The 18,100-nt window shown below is 36.3% G+C and overlaps 1 pseudogene; it reads left to right on the forward strand.

Annotated features, from left to right (window-relative positions):
• Positions 1–17,238, forward strand: part of LOC136319515 (RWD domain-containing protein 1-like) — a 79,472-nt pseudogene extending 62,234 nt beyond the window's left edge.
• The last annotated feature ends 862 nt before the right edge of the window (positions 17,239–18,100 follow it).

An 18,100-nucleotide genomic window follows, 5' to 3' on the forward strand; every position in this document is an offset into this window, starting at 1 on the left:
TCCTAATAAAACTTTATTTTTGATTAAAAAGTAAAATAAGGGTATTATCATGTTATCCTCCTGGGTTTAGTGTGATTACAACAGATTTTCATAGTGCAGAAAAAGGCAGAAGTGTTAGATAAGATGTGATGACAGAAGCAGAGGTCAGTGTGATGTCACATGAGAAGGATTTTACCTTCTTTTTTTGACTTTGGAGCTGGAAAAAGATGGCCATTGGACTGGGAATAGAGGTTGTCTTTAAAAGCTTAAAATGGCAAGGAAAGGGTTTCTCTCCTAGAACAGCCAAAAAGAATCAAAGCCCTGCTGACACTTGGCATTTAGCCCAGGGACATTTCTCACCTATAGAATTGTAATATACCAGTAAATTGGGGGAAATTTGTTATAGCAGTAGTAAGGAACTAATCTACCACAAAACTTTTTACAGTCTTACAATATTCTCTTAATCAAAATGAGCTTCTCAGACATGTTAGCACAATCTTAAAACAACCTCCTTAATTTTGCTTTTATTATATCCACAATTAAGAATAAGCAGAAGGTAGACCAAAACATTTTTAAAGAAATATATTTAGTATTTTAGACATTTATATAAAGTGAAACTTTAAAATCTGTGAAGATCATGGCCTTTGTTTCCAAATATACTGCTCAGAAAAATTAAGAGATATTTAAAAATGAATATGAAGCTATAGAAAAAAGAAGTGTTTTATTTTTTTATTATTAAACAAAAACATCAGAAAAGTAAATGACAAGTCAAAGAAAGTTGTATGATTATGCAGATGAGATGCAAAACTAACTTATTTCATTGGTGAAAATGCACTGTACAACAGGCTGAAAATGCTGGAGTATCTGCACATTCCCTGATACCCTAATTTTTGTAAGTAGTATAGAATAACTTTAATGACTAAGTGGGTAATCTACTTGCTATTCTTTGCAGTCATTACAATTTATGCATGTAATGTATGTAATGCTTAGACTAGAAACTCAAGAGTACCAAAAGCACTGAAGAAAATAAAATAAAATACATAGATAAACCAAACTTAAAATTGATTCTATGCCTGCATCTCAATAATCTTATGAATATTTTATATCTCAGTCATGATGAGAGATTTTATATGCTATCTTAATTTTATGTAAAGATTCTGGAGGTCTTCCCTGGCTGATTGGCTTTGTTAGAGCATAGGCCTAATGGGGAGATGTCCCAGGTTTGATTCCCAGTCAGAGCACACAGAAGAAACACCCATCTATTTCTCCACCCCTCTCCCTCTTGTCTCTCTCTCTCTCTCTCTCTCTCTCTCTCTCTCTCTCTTTCTCTCTCTCTCCTCCTTTTGCTATTGTTCAATTGGAGCGAGTTGATTCTGTGCACTGAGGATGACTCCATGGCCTCCACTTCAGGAGCTAACAAGAACTGGTACAATGTCTCAGATGGGCACAGCATTGCACTCTAGTGGGCTTGCGGGGTGAATCCTAGTTGGGTCATGTGGGAGTCTATCTTTGCCCATCACACCCTCACTGAGTCCAAAAAAAAAAAAAAAAAAAAAAAGATCTGAAATAGATTTTGCTCCATAACTATTAGAGCTGATATGATCGTTGTTCAGAGCCCCAGGGTCTAACTCTAGGCCCAAGATGCATTCATGTTATCTATCATCATATCACCCCCTCTGCTCTTGAGCTTATGAGAGTTTATTATACATTTTCCATTTATTTATTTATCATTTTATTATATTTGACTTAATATTCCAACTAATCTTATGTATATTTTTTGTATATGCTTTGTGCTGGAAATAGAGCAACAGTTAAACTTCATTTTTTTTACCTCAGTAGTTTTAGTGTAGTCTTTCACTAGAAATTAGAAGTTACCATCAAACAGCTTCAGCTATGGGCATTTGCATCTTTCTAAGAATTGGAGGGAAAGTGGTTGGGAAGTTGGTGACAAGAACTCAAATTAATATCTAAACAAATTCTTTACCACAGGTGAAATACTTATCACATTAAGGACATCAAATTATTTTAGTAATAATAGTGTACCTTGGTGAATAGCTGATATTGGCCAAGAATAATAAAATTTCCTTAGCCTGGGAGAAGTTAGATCTGTTTAAAAAAAAATAAAGATGTGATAAAAATGATTTATGTTATTATGTTTACTTGCTACATGTTAATCCTTATAATCTAAAAAATAAATATTTTTTTCTGTTACAATAATATCATTATGAATTTTGATACAGATTATTATATATATAGGCTACAGATTATTAATTTTATTCCATATGAAAACATGTGAGTGGGCCATAGATTTCAGAGATAAATTAATCTCATTAAATAATTTATTATTTTAAGCAGTCTTTACAATGAACCCCATTGATCTCTACATACTGAATTTATGTCTTACTGTGGTATTCACCCCTTGAGTATAGGCTGCACTCACTTGACTAGCATTTAAAAATTATAATAATACAACAAAGATGATAGAATGCCATTTCCAAAATAGAATGAAAACAAAAAGTGTCTGTGGCTTTTATCCTTGGAAAATCTTATTTATGTGGAAAATGAGAAAACTAGCAAGAAGAACTATTCAAGGACATAAATGGTGGAAAATTTCTCAGATTTAATGTAGAGATAAATCATGGATAGGATAAAAAAAGGAAATCAAAATTAGACATATTTTAAAGAAATTGTAATTTAGAGGAATAGAAATAGAATGTTAAATTTTGGAAAGAAATAAAAATATTGGATCAATCTAAAAACATTAAGATTAGGGGAAAAACATTATATTTTGGTAAATGCAAAATTTAAAAATAAAAGTAATTATATCAATCAACACAACAAACACAATGTTATCTATTTTATATATGTTATAAATTGTGTGTTTATGTATGTGTGTGTATTTCTCATCTTTGCATATTCTAGATAGAGAATCTCAATTGGCTTAAGCATTTATAAGACATCAATTCAAAATAGTATTTTACAGAATAATTCTCTTGTACTTTAAAATCATAGTTTAGTATCTTTAAAAAAGATAGAAATTTAATGTGCTTTATATACAAGCAAAGTCAGAATTAAAAAAAAAAAAGCTGGAGTGACATCAGAGAAATGATGGTATGAGAGATTCTCCCAATATCTCCTCTTGAAATTTTAACAAATGTAACAACTAAACACAGAGGAAAAAAAAAAGAAAAAAAAAACCTATAGGAGCACCTCAAATTTACACAAGGCATACAAAGGTATGACTGGGTGAAAAAGTGGCTGAATATATAAGATGGAGGACAGGGCACTTTGCTTTCCATGCTGATCTGAGATAGGGGCACTTTTGTTTGAGCTAGGTGGAGAGGCTGAACCAATAGGGATAGAGTGTAGGTAGGTCCGGCACCCAAACAAAGGAAAGATCACACAGGTTCTGCCTGAGATGCAGACCCTGGGTGTGCACATGGGCGGTGGGATCCACATAAAATTACCAGCACAGGGTGCTCACGTGGGCTGGTGCCAGAACCTTTGTGTATTCCCAGCAGTGCTGTTATAAAGTAACGTTACTCCCGGTTTACGTAGAGACACCAAGTCCAAATGAATTTTTAAGGAGTTTTATTAAAAGGAGATTTATTAATATGCTGGTTGCATATTGACAAACATGGGGTATAGCTGACCCAAATCATGCAGTCCAGAATATAGCCCTGAGGCAGGTTATATACCTTTGATTACACACGTGTTGGCGGGAAAAGGAGGAGGAGAGGAAGATGACACAATCATTAGCAAGCTTATAAATTCCATCTATAGAATTTATAAAAAATATTTCTACATATTAAAACTTATAAGGTAACACAATAGCAAAAAATGTTATTTTACATATAAAAAGACATTCTCAAATCTTTCAGTGGTCATTTGCCATCCCTTTGTTTAGAGTACTGGTAGTCAACCTGGTCCCTACTGCCCACTAGTGGGCATTCCAGCTTTCATGGTGGGAGGTAGCGGAGCAACCAAAGTATAAATAAAAAGATAGATTTAACTATAGTAAGTTGTTTTATAAAGATTTATTCTGCCAAATTTAGCAAAAATCCAACATAAAGTACATGTTAAGTAATTATTATTAATGCTTTAACTTGCTATAACTCTGCCTTATAAATTTTATAAAGTTAAGTTACTTCCCTACTTTATAAATCACCATTACTGTGGAACTAGTGGGCGGTTAGAAAATTTTACTACTAACAGAGATACAAAAGTGGGCAGTAGGTATAAAAAGATTGATTACCCCTGCTCTAGAGGTATATACATCAACTATACACCTTCAGGATGGGAGGGGGAGCCTACATGGTGCCAGGGGATAAGTGTTTGTGAACGGCCCATTAAAGAAAGAAAGAGAAAAAGGAAGGAAGGAAGGAAGGAAGGAAGGAAGGAAGGAAGGAAGGAAGGAAGGAAGGAAGGAAGGAAGGAAGAAAGAAAGAAAAGGAAATGGGCTCACTTAATCTTTCTTCTCTTCCCCTCACCTGGCTAGGTGTTTATCCTCTTCCTCACAGGTGCAGGGGAAGGGAGAGAATCCAAGTTTCCTCTCCACTTCCACTCAAAACCCAGCACAAAATATCCCTATTTCTAACACAATGCTGTCGTCCATCCTGAGTTGGTGTAAATCACACACAAGTATAGAAATCATATTTACAAAATCTCTCTGTATGCTTAGCCCAAATCATAAAATGCCCTTTAAGCTTCCTAGTAAAATGGGGTTTCTTACACAGTATGTCTCTGCAAGCCAGAAAACTTTCACATTCCTCTCCCCTCACTCTCTACAGAAAGGAGAGGACAAGAAACCTGACTCTTCCTCTTAAAATATTATTTTTTTGTGCCTGATCTGTGGTGGAGCAGTGGATAAAGCATCAACCTGGAAATGCTGAGGTCGCCGGATTGAAACCCTGGGCTTGCCTGGTCAAGGCACATATGGGAGTTGATGCTTCCAGCTCCTCCCCCCTTCTCTCTCTCTGTCTCTCTCTCCTCTGTCTCCCTCTCTGTCTCTCTCTCTCTCCTTCTCTCTCTCCTCTCTAAAAATGAATAAATAAAATTAAAAAAAAGAATGACAACCATCTACTTGTCTATGTTTCATAAATCATAAAAAAATATTATTTTTTGCAATTCTTTGATACCTTATCACTAGCAACTCTACCTAGCATCACCATCATGGGGAGTAGGCATGCGAGTGCGGCCGAGATACTTTGTCCAAGATTAACAATGCTGGGCACCTGCGTGAGCACTAGCATTTTTGGGCACCCCTGCTCCATGGTCCACGACAACATGGATGGACCTTGTTAACATTATAATGAGTGAAATAAGTAAAATCAGAAAAAAAACTAATAACTGTATTATTTCATACATAGGTGGGACACAAAATTGAGACTGAAGAACATAGATAAGAGTGCAGTGGTTACGGGGAGGGGAGGGAGTAGAGGCAGGGGGTAGGGGGAGGGGAGGGACATAAAGAAAATCAAGTGAAGTGTGAAGGAGGACGATTTGAGTTTAGGTGATGGGTATACAACATAATTGAATGTGAAAATGATCTGGAGATGTTTTCTCTAAATCTATGTGCGATAGTTGACCAATGTCACTCCGTTAAAATTAATTGTCTAACTAAAATTACTAAAAAATAAAATTAAGTACTACAAATTTGTAAAAGTAAATAGATAAATAAAAGTATAGATTATACATGAAAAATTCTACAAAAATAATAGTTTATTGACTTTTTAAAATAATTATAAACATATGAAAATATTTTTTTCTTTATTAAGGAAACAGGTTCATCATACAGCTAACAAAATTTTCCAATGATAAAATTAATGCTGAAACACATTAAATAAAATCCAAAATCTACAGCTTTAACCAAAAACAGGTGAATCAATCAACAGACTAATAATTCTTAGGTTTCATTTCTTTCACCCTGCCGGCACAAGTTTCGTTTCAGGGCTTGCAGCAGGTGACCAAGGAATGTCAGATGAAGTCATGGACGATTGAAACTGCTGACGATTGAAAATCCATCAACATCCATAATTAGTGGAAAAGCACCCCTGAGCCTAGCAATAGTGTCAGCCAATCAGCAAATGCCCCGCTACCCTTCATACTTCCCTAAACCTAGCCCTTAAAACCTAGCCTAAGTCTGTAGCTGGGGTTGCTCTCCCTTACGAGACAGCCCCGCAGGACTCCTTTCATTAAAGCCTGTTACACTGGTCCTTCGGACTCCTATTGATTCTATCAATAATAATAGCCACTTCCTTAACTTGAGAAAATATAATTGCCCCAAAATAACAACAAATTCTCCTTATTATAGTGAAATTCTGGCAGCATTACCTCTGAAATTGTGAACAAATAAACTTGCTTAATATCTTCACTCTTAGTTTTCTTTTGTTAAGTTTGCCTAATGTCTGGAGCATTAGATAAAATAAGATTATAAGCTATTTGGTATAATAAACTAGTTGAAAAATAAAATAGACAAAATATTCCCTTTAAGAGCAGCAACTAAAATATTAAGATATCTAAATATTATCCAAATAAGAATTGTTAGGGATTCTTATGAATGCAGCTAGAGGTGCAATTCTTATATTCTCAATATAAGAATAATCATGTGTGGTATGAGTGTCTGTGTGTCTGCGTGTGAAGTCAGAGTGACAGAACACTAAGAAATGAGTTTGAGATAGGAAATTAAAGAAAGACCAAGATAAGAACAGATTGTGGAAGAAAGCTATGTAAAAAGAGGAAAAGTGAAAGGGAGAAAGAGAAAAAAAAAAGAAGGAAGGAGAGGAGAAGATGGATTAGAGAGTACTAAAGAGAAAATCACAGAAAAGTTCACAATTAGAGTGTGAAAAAAAAGGAGGTATTGTCAATTGTAGTGAAAAGAGTTTTACACATTATTCTCAATGAGATAATTTTGTAGTAAGTACACACCGGTTTTACAAATAGAAAATAAAGTAAGTTGCATATTTTGCAAAATTCAAAATGCTTAGAAGATTAGTTATACAAGGCAAAAAATCTTGAGACCTAAAAGAACTGAGCAACAGAATTCACATTAGCACATTAATCACAGAAAATTAGAAGATCTTAGAAATTTACAAGATGCAGTGTTTACCTAGATAAACATTCTCAGATCAACTTGCAAACCCTGGTTACATAATTAATGTACATGAGGAGGCAGAGCTGCAAATGAGTTTACCCAGGTGGGCGTTATCACCCAAAGCTAAAGACATTATTAAGCATAAACACATATATACAGCTTCTCATTTGGAGCATCAGTTTGAGTTAATTTGTTTTATGGCTATGCTTTAGAGAAATGACAGTCTTCAAATAGAGATCAAATACACTCTAATATGTTCTTTACTGTAATTTAATACTTTCAAGGAGAATTTTGATTTCCCATTTGGTTCATCTGCAGGTTCTGTTTATCAAGTAGCATGTAAGATTTTTGTAAACAAATTATTGCCACCCCCACTGAATGAACTTCCAAGGAGGCATTTGCAGGAATATTTATAGGAACATGAAAGCTGTGAAGGAGAGGGCATCCTCTCTACTCTGCAACTTCTTCTCATAAAATGATCTCACATTAATTCATGTTAATATACCTACTTTTACATTTCAGGAAAAAGTTTAACCTTAAAAATATATACAAATCTGAAGTATTCAATACTAGATTTAAAGTAGGAGGCATATTATTAACAGTATTATATTATATATTTCAAAACATTCAAAACATTTGATGTCCAAGAAAAATCTCTAAATGGAAAAGCCCTTAGTGGGGGGCTCTTGGGCTTGTCTACCTCAACCTTCTTCTTTTGTATCCATTCGTGGGGTACATTTAGCCTGTACTGCACATTCTTTAAAGTAGTGGGGTTAATCATAATGAGCTGATGTAATTATTGGCCTTCACAAAAAATAATGTGTTATGAAATACTTATAACAGCTTTTGACAGAGCAAGAAAATTAATTAGTCAGACAATGCTGACCACTGAATGGGCTGTAAAAATAAAGAGAAAAATTAAAAATAGTGGAGAAACAATGACCTATGGGAGTCATTTTAGAAATGGTATTGACCCTGGCAGGTTGGCTCAGGAGTAGAGTGTGGTCCTGGCATGTGGATGTCCACGTTCCATTCCCAGCCAGAGCACACAGGAGAAGTGCTCATTTGCTTCTCCACCCCTCGCCATCTCACTTCTCCCTCTCTTTCTTCCACTCCTGAAACCATGGCTCAATTGGAGCAAGTTGGCCCTTGGCATTGAGGACGGCTCCATGGCCTCTGCCTAGGGCATGCTTAGCTTGGTTGTTAAGCAACAGATCAATGACGCAGATGGGCAGAAAAAGGACCTCTAGTGTGCTTGCCGGCTGAATCCTGGTTGGGGCATGTGTAGGAGTCTGTCTCTGGCTCCCCTTCTCTCACTGAATCAAAAAAAAAAAAAAAAGGAAATATTATAAAAATCCAAAATAATTTAAAAGAAAAAAAATGTTACACTTGAAATACTCATAGAGAATTGCATTTGGAAACATGAAGATAAAGGAGGTCTGTGACTCAGTAGAGTAATTCCTGCCTGGAGTGAACAATATAAAGTCAAGATATACTTTATTATTTTTCACTTTGTTGATTATGTCCAAAATAAGTGAATGCACATATTGTGGGTCCATTATAAGGATGATTAAAATGTTTTATGGTTTGCAAATTAAAAATAAAACTTCTAATTAAAAATGTACTGAAAATGTGTCCATTGTATATTATTATAAAGAGATAGTTCCTGTTAAAAATATAAGACCTAAAAAGGAGAAAATTATTGTTAAAAGTCTCTATTCTGATATTTTCCTATAATTTAGAAAATTGTCCTTCATTCAATTCAGTGAGGAGAAGCAAGTTTTTTTTGTTTTGTTTTTTTAAATAATCTGTGGTTTGCCTGGCCAGGCGGTGGCGCAGTGGATAGAGCGTTGGACTGGGATGCGGAAGATCCAGGTTTGAAACCCCGAGGTCGCCAGCTTGAGTGCTGGTTCATCTGGTTTGAGCAAAAGCTCACCAGATTGGACCCAAGGTCACTGGCTCCAGCAAGGGGTTACTCGGTCTGCTGAAGGCCCACGGTCAAGGCACATATGAGAAAGCAATCAATGAATAACTAAGGTGTCTCAATGAAAAACTTATGATTGATGCTACTTATCTCTCCCCATTCCTGTCTGTCTGTCCCTATCTATCCCTCTCTCTGACTCTCTCTCTGTCTCTGAAAAAAAAATTGTTTTTTAACATGTACCTCTGGTCTCTGAATTCTATGAAGTGCATTTATTCTGCAAATATCTACACTGAAAATGGATTATCCTCTCTTCTAAATTTCTGTTCCTTTAGAAAACTGTTATAGGGACAACAGGAGAAAAATCACAAGAGTACTGAGTGTAGAAGAAGCTTAATAAAGAAGCACAGATTTGGTGGAGAAGGAATTAGAACTAAAATGAAAGAATAAATGCAATTTTTCTCATTGCACTTTGCCTTGTTTGGGCAATTCTCACTCATTTCTCTTGTGACTAAACAACTGATATTGTGTTCGAGTGACGTCACGGAAATGGCGCCGTGAGCAGCGCGTCCGACAGATCTCCCCTAAATCACAACAAATTTATCAACTAGAAACAGAAAAATTTATCCTCGGAGCATTCCGGAGTTCCACACAAACTGAAAGCGAAAGGACTGTTATCACTTGAATCGGAGAGACGAGGGTGTGGAGGAAGCTACCGCAGCAACGTTCATTCAAGCCGCGAGGGAGTGCTCCTGTGGTGAGTCAGCCCACACTCGGGAGCCCCGAGCAGCCACGGGCGCACGCCTGGTACGGTTGCAGAGCGAGCACCGCCCACACTCCGGAGCGCTAGCAGCCACCAGCGTGCCTGGTCCGGTTGCAGAGCGAGCACCGCCCACACTCGGGAGCCGCGAGCAGCCGGGCGCGCACCAGGTCCGGTTGCAGAGCAAGCACCGCCCACACTCCGGAGCGGCGAGCAGCCGCTGGCGAGCACCCGGTACGGTTGCAGAGCGAGCACCGCCCACACTCGGGAGCAGCGAGCAGCCGCCGGCGCGCGCCCGGTCCGGTTGCAGAGCGAGCACCGCTAACGTTCCCAGCGGCCCGCGCACTGCGAGTGAGAGTCGCCAGCCACCGGTGCATGGAGCACCCCATTCGCGCGCGTGCCCTGGGCATTCCACACGCCCAGAGCGCCTTACTGGCCCGCACACCCAGGGTGCCCCATTATCCTGCGCCTGGTGCGATTCAGCCGCCAGCGGCAGGGCGAGCGGGAGAGGCACCAGGGTGGTCTTCTACTTGGGAGATTCTCTCCGTGGGCGGGGCACCTCACCCAGCCATTCAAGCTAACAATCAAGCGTTGGGGGAGGGGCACGCACAGGCAGCCTAAAATACCTTCGGGAGCACAGCTGCGACCCAATCACTGAAATTAGCTTAACCCATGAAATCTGCGCACCCTCGGTTCTAATTGATAAGATCTCTCTCAGTTCAGCGACCCAAGACAAGAGGCGTGATATTTTTTAGTGCCTCTCGCTAAAGGGGCGGGGGCAACTTCTGATTGATAGAGCCTCCATATTCAGGGATAAACGCTAACAAGAGGGACTTGGCAGATAATAAGATCTATACTACACTAGTTGTAAGCAGAGATTAGTGCCTCTTCTTCCCAGCAAAAACAGGCTACAAAGTGTGGAAAGCCTGGGTTGAGAGGTCCAACTGAATGATAGGCGCTGAACAGTCACCTTGACAGCAATTGACTCCCACCCCTGCCTGATTACACTGGAGGCCCTGACTGCCAGAGCCTTTCCCAAAGCCTTGCACTGAGTGGGGATAGAGTGGGGATTTCCCAGCTCTTTGAGCCTCTTACTCCCCAGGCAGAAGCAGTTGCAGCCTTATAGCTGGATCACCAGGCTGCTAATTCAGGAAGGGGGACTAGGACAGAGAATCCAGGAAAGCAAACTCTCTCATCATTGGACCCTGCAAACGCCAACAAGCCTTGACTACCAGCAAGACTAAAGCCAATTATATGACATTGCCATAGAATCCCATCAACTGCAAATCCCTACCTAAGTGTGACACAGGGGCAGAGCCTGGGGTACAGAGTCACTGACCAGGAAGAGGGAGAGAAAAGAAAAAGGAAGAAGTTAACCTCTCAAAATCAAGAAAAATCCACAGACTTTACAACTTGTTCCATTAATTTTTTTGTTGTTGTTGTTTGTTTCTTCTATCTTATTGCCTTTATTTCCTCCACCTCGGTCCTTCTATTCTCTGCCCATCTTATGCTTCCCTTTTCTTGAACTACACTACCCATAACTGTTACATTTTATTTCTCTTCTTCATCCTCACCCTCCTTTAAGGTTATACTCCAAAACACTTAACTCTCACTCTCTCCTCTTTTGTTGTTTTTTTTTTTTTGATTTGCTTTATTTTGTTTTTTTCTCTTCCTTTTTTATTTCTTCCTTCGTTTTTCTCTTTTTCTTATTTTTTCCTTTCTATTCGTTTTTTCTTTTCTCGTTTTACTTTCCTCCCATTTAATCCTCAATCACGAACAAATTAGTTAATTTGGGACTCAAGGGTTTTTTGGCTTTATTTTTCTTTTTCGCTTTTGTTTTTGTTTTTTTCTTGTTTGTTTATTTTTGTGGCATTTTGGGTCCTCCAAACCCAAGGTCTCCATTGTATTTAGTCTTCGCTCCACTTAATACAACAGATTTTTACTTTTTATTTTTATTTTTTTCTTCTTTATTATTCTTTTTTTGGTCCTTTTTTCTGGTTCCCTCTTATCCCTCTCATTATATCTCTTAGTTGACCATCACTTACAAGCAAATCATCTTATGCTTGTCTAAAATTTTCTTCCTTTTTTTTTTTTGCATTTAGTAGGTCCCTACTCCCTTTTTTTGCCCCTTGAACTCTTCACCCCAAATCAGGCCCTCCATTATAGGCACGATATTTCCCTGAGGAGGGGAGAGGAGGGAAAGAGAAGAAAGAAAAAAAGGGGGAAATAATAAATTATTACTGGTTTTTTTTTGTGGGGTGTTTTACCTTTTTTTTTTTTTTTACTTTTTACTCTTTATTAATTCTAATTAGTGCTATCAACAAGACCACCCTCAGATGCCAATAAGAAAGAGGAAATCGAATATTATGGATACAAAAGAAAGAGAGGTAACACAAATAGATGTGGAAAAATCTATGGAGAAAAGACTTAACATATTGGAAGCCTTGGAGCTAAATGACAGAGAATTTAAAATAGAAATCTTAAGATATTGTGTTCAACAGAGGGACCCAGGTGTTTTATAGTGTATATTATTTTTAAAAGAAATATATATATATACATTATTAAAAATAATAATGATAAATTTGAAAATGTCTTCTTAAGAAATATTTTTGTATATCTATTCCACTCAGAGAAACTGAAAATAATAGTAATATCTCTAAATTGTCAAGTATGAGTGAAAGTAAGCCTATGGTAAGTATTATGTGGATATTAAAACACATAATTAACTATGATGTGATATATATATATATATCACATATATATATATAGAGAGAGAGATAGCTGACAGAAAATAAACTTACTTAACTCTAATTTGTACCACCAACTTAAAACAATCAGCAAAGGTTTCAAGTGTACAATTTTATGCTATGCAAATTATAATATATTCTTCATATAAAGGAATAAATGTAATATAGATGAAAGAATCACAACCTTGGCATCCTCTTGTGTCTTGCATGCTTGGGTGTGGGTGTCTTTGTTGTGTCCTTCTCTTGGATGGTATGGTTGAGTGTGGGTGGCTGTGTAGTGAACAGGGAATCATCTTTGAATAAACTATGTAGTTAGAACAGTAGTTAAATTTTACAATCTTTGTTCACAGGTGTGCTTATCTTTTGTCCGTAAAACATTATCTTTCTAAACTCAAGGTTATTGATGTGAAAAATCCATAGGAACTGAGATCCATACTGACAATCCCAGGCATCAATGACACATAAGCTAATCAGAATAGTTTCTAAAGTAACACTTTAATTCGTAAATGCCAGATCTCAAGAGTTCCATTCCAGTTCATATTTCAAGAGGCCATCTTAATATTACTGTTAATTTATAATATCACCAAACCACTATAATGTGATTGAGTTTACTAAAGAAACTTGTATGACATTGTTCAAGTTAATACCTGTAAATTTTCTTTCACAAGAAAGAAAATCATATTAAGCTTTTGTTAAAATTATGAAATAAATATAATTTATGCTAGTAAAAAACTCTGTTAATAATAATTTGCCTCATATGTTTATAAATATTTCTGACTTTTGAAAGCAAATAGTTTCTTTTAGATAATAAAGTATGTTTATTTCTAATTAATTATATACTCCCTGAAGTTAAATTAAAATTTTATATATTATAATCAATTCTATTTGAGCTAAAACAATTGTTTTTGAACAATTATGCCAAACATACTGATCTATTCATATCTGTTCTGAGGATAACATCTATGAATCACTTTTTCTTTAAAGTTGTTTTTTAGGGATTAATTTTGCTTGTTTATTTTTATATTTATAGATTTGGAAAACAATATATCTTTGTTTCCAAAAAGGGGTTTGTAGCTGTTCATCTTATAACTTTAAACTAAAGTAGAAACAGTAACACAGTCTATGTTTCTTAAATTTTGGAAATTACCACAACATAGTTCTTAAAAAGACAAGGTTGTTGCCTTGAAAGTCCACATTCTGAAACTGGACTACAGTCTCTCCCCCTGTACAAAAATTAACTCAAAATGGATCAAAGATCTAAACATAAGACCTGAAACAATTAAGTACATAGAAGAAGACATAGGTACTCAACTCATGGACCTGGGTCTTAAAGAGCATTTTATGAATTTGACTCCAATGGCAAGAGAAGTGAAGGCAAAAATTAATGAATGGGACTACATCAGACTAAGAAGTTTTTGCTCAGCAAGAGAAACTGATAACAAAATAAACAGAAAGCCAACTAAATGGGAAATGATATTTTCAAACAACAGCTCAGATAAGGGCCTAATATCCAAAATATACAAAGAACTCATAAAACTCAACAACAAACAAACAAACAATCCAATAAAAAAATGGGAAGAGGATATGAATAGACACTTCTCCCAGGAAGAAATACAAATGGCCAACAGATATATGAAAAGATGCTCATCTTCTTTAGCTATTAGAGAAATGCAAATCAAAACGGCAATGAGATACCACCTCACACCTGTTCGATTAGCTGTTATTAGCAAGTCAGGTAATAGCAAATGTTGGAGAGGCTGTGGAGAAAAAGGAACCCTCATCCACTGTTGGTGGGAATGTAAAGTAGTACAACCATTATGGAAGAAAGTATGGTGGTTCCTCAAAAAACTGCAAATAGAACTACCTTATGACCCAGCAATCCCTCTACTGGGTATATATCCCCAAAACTCAGAAACATTGATACGTAAAGACACATGCAGCCCCATGTTTATTACAGCATTGTTCACAGTGGCCAGGACATGGAAACAACCAAAAAGCCCATCAATAGATGACTGGATAAAGAAGATGTGGCACATATACACTATGGAATACTACTCAGCCATAAGAAATGATGACATCGGAACATTTACAGCAAAATGGTGGGATCTTGATAACATGATACGAAACGAAATAAGTAAATCAGAAAAAAACAGGAACTGTATTATTCCATACGTAGGTGGGACATAATAGTGAAACTAAGAGACATTGATAAGAGTGTGGTGGTTATGGGGGGGAGGGGGGAATGGGAGAGGGATAGGGGGTGGGGAGGGGCACAAAGAAAACAAGATAGAAGGTGACAGAGGACAATCTGACTTTGGGTGGTGGGTATGCAACATAATTGAACGACAAGATAACCTGGACTTGTTATCTTTGAATATATGTATCCTGATTTATTGATGTCACCCCATTAAAAAAATTAAATTATAAAAAAAAAAAAGAAAGTCCACATTCTAATATTTCCCTTTCTACTACCATCTGGGTTAGATTAAATTGAAGCTTGGGTCTCTAAGAACTCTCTGAAAATTTAGGAAAAAAATTAAAAATTTCAATATTAGGCAAAACATAAATTCAATTCAGAAAATCATATTCTTTTTTCGTGTGTGTGACAGAGAGAGAGAGAGAGAGAGATAAGGACAAACAGACAGGAAGGGAGATGAGAAGCATCAATTCTTCATTGCGACACCTTAGTTGTTCATTGATTGCTTTCTCATCTGTGCCTTGACCAGAGAATAGAGCAGAGAGAGTGACTGCCTGCTCAGGCCAGCAACCTTGGGGTCAAGTCAGCAACCTTGAGCTTCAAGCCTGCGACACTTGGGCTCAAGCCAGGGACCATGGGATCATGTCTATGATCCTACGCTCAAATCAGCAACCTTGTACTCAAACTGGTAAGCCTCTGCTCAAACCAGATGAGCCTGCTCTCAAGCCTGCGACCTTGGGGTTTTGAACCTGGGTCTTTTGTGTCCCAGTTCAACACTCTATCCACTGTGCCACTGGCATGTCAGGCTGAAAATCATATTCTTAAGAATTAATGTTGAAAGAGAAGTAGATTTGTAAAAATCCTTTGATTAATCTCTATCTCTTGATGTTCTGATTTCAATCCCAGTATACTCAAAAGTACCTAAGTATGCTCTGTTCCAGAAAAAATGTAGGCACTTCAAAGTCTGAAAGATATTGTAATAGAGATTGTAAAGTGGAAGAAGTATTGATGATTTCTGAAAATGCCCTGAGAATGGAGAAAAGTAGCACAAAATATAGAATGGCAAAACTAAGCCACAATCTTTGATTTAATGCATTAAAAATTGATGAGAATTGTGAAATATTGAAGTGTTGTTTATATAAATATATTTTAGTCCTTCCTATAACTTAGATAATGATTAAAAATTATTTTGCTCCCCATTCCAAGAATTCAGGCAAAATTTATCCAATTTTTTTTTAAAGACAAAGGATGTTATATACAGCCACTTGAAAAAAAATTCTTTTTCTTTATGAAGAAGATAAAAAAATATTTGTTGGCTAATTGCAAAGTTAGAAAGAACACATATATTTAGTATAAATACTTGGAAAATGTACTGCCATATGTCTCCTGGGTGTCTGGGTGATTCACGGGTAGCAGTGATAGCCATTATTATAGAATGATGACATGAATCAGTGATACAATTTAGAGGCTCTGGAGTCCTACCCCAACTCCTTTACAGTATTATCAGAAAATCATCTCAGCTCCCCCATTATTGTGACATCTGAGGTTGGAGAAAATGATGAAATTACCCAGACATCCCTCAAGTTTACATATAGTAAAAAATACACAAATAAAACCTCCCTTTATGAAATGTTCTCTCAGGAAAATCTGTAAGATAATGATGTCTCAGGCATTAAAAAATATTAGTGACCCTGGTCAGTGGCTCAGTGGCTAGAGCTTCAGTCTGGCATATTAATGTCCTGGGTTTGATTTCCACTCACAGCATACAGGAGAAGCAACCATCTGCTTCTTCCCTTTACTCCCCTTTCTATCCTTTTTTCCCTCCTACAGCCAGTGGCTTGATTGGTTTGAGCATGATCCCATATGCTGAAGAAAGTTCCTTTGGAGCACATCAGCCTCAGTCACTAAAAATAGCTCAGAACTTGAGCATCAGCCCCAGATGGGATTGCCCAGTGGATCCCGGTCAAAGCACAGGCAAGAGTCTGCCTCACTATCCCCATCCTCTCACTGAACTGCCTCCCCAAAAAACAAAAACAGTAATAACTAAATAAAATAAATTTAAAAAATAATTATTAGCATTAGAGGCCAAAGAAAACCATGGTATGGTGATAATTTTTACTTTATAGACAGATATGCAAGAGAAATTAAATAAAATAATGGATCAAACTAAAACTAGAAGAGAAGAATAAAATAAATAAAAAGAAGTAGAAGAAGCCAAAAAGCAATTATTTCATGCTACTACTGTTAAAATTGAAAATTTTGTATGTTGGAAAGCCAAGATTGATGCAGAACTCTTAGAAATTAAAGAGAAATAAATGAAAGAATAACAATCAGGAAAAATGCATTAAGTAGGAAACAGTTATTGCAACAAATAATAATCTTGACATATCTGATATCCGGTTCTTGGTGGATGCTGGAAACAATATATAGAGAGATAAGTCTTTGTTCTGGGAAATGGATGACTTAGAGCTCTATGTTGATGAGGATGTTCCAGACAGCAATCCTGTGACCCAAAGAGGACCTGACCACCTACTGGACTAACCCCATGTGTAGACTGCCACGGCATTTGTGGCTATACTGAGAGGATGTTGATATTCTTTTCCTTTTTTAGGAGAATATTCTTCTAATAGCTTTCATCACTGGACTTAATAAACTGACCTTTAGCTTTTTTTAAAAAAAGAGTAAAGAAGTGTATACACTAAGAAAAAGAATATTATAAGAGAAGTTTAAAAGCAATAAAATATATAATATATGACCATACAAAATTTTACACTTTTCAATTTAAAATTATGCCATTACGTAGCTTAAAAACAAAACTATTAGCAAATGTTTACAGAGATAAAATTCTGGAGTTTATTTTGTCCAAACACCTGCTACTTATTAAGAAAAAGACGCAGTGTGATAAAAAGAAAGATAATTGGCAAAGAATTTGATTTCATGAAAAGGGATATCCCAAGAGAATCTTCAAGCTGCCAATAGACTGGAGGAAAGATGCTCATTTTTAGAGGTTGTCAAAGAAATTGAATAAATATAACAATGAAATTGACTTCTTAGGGAAACTGAATAAATAACAGAGTGTTTGCAGAAATATATAAGGAATATCGTGTTCTCATATATTTCTGTTAGCAATGTATATTGGTAGTTTTACAAAATAATCTGATAATAAAAATAAAATTTAAATATACATTGTTCAGTCAAAAAATCTAGTTAATACAAAATATTTATGGATGAAAGCATCAATACATTGATTACTTTAGTATCTTTTGTAGATAGTTGGACACTTTTGGAATATCCATCAACAGGAAATGGTTGAGTAAACAGTAGTACATTTTGTTGGGATATATTATGCAGCTATTAAACCTTTTACATAAGTTAAGCTATAACTCTATTTAAAGATAAAGCT

The sequence above is a fragment of the Saccopteryx bilineata genome, chromosome 1 (genome assembly GCF_036850765.1).
Source record: "Saccopteryx bilineata isolate mSacBil1 chromosome 1, mSacBil1_pri_phased_curated, whole genome shotgun sequence".
In the NCBI taxonomy this organism is placed as follows: Eukaryota; Metazoa; Chordata; class Mammalia; order Chiroptera; family Emballonuridae; genus Saccopteryx; species Saccopteryx bilineata.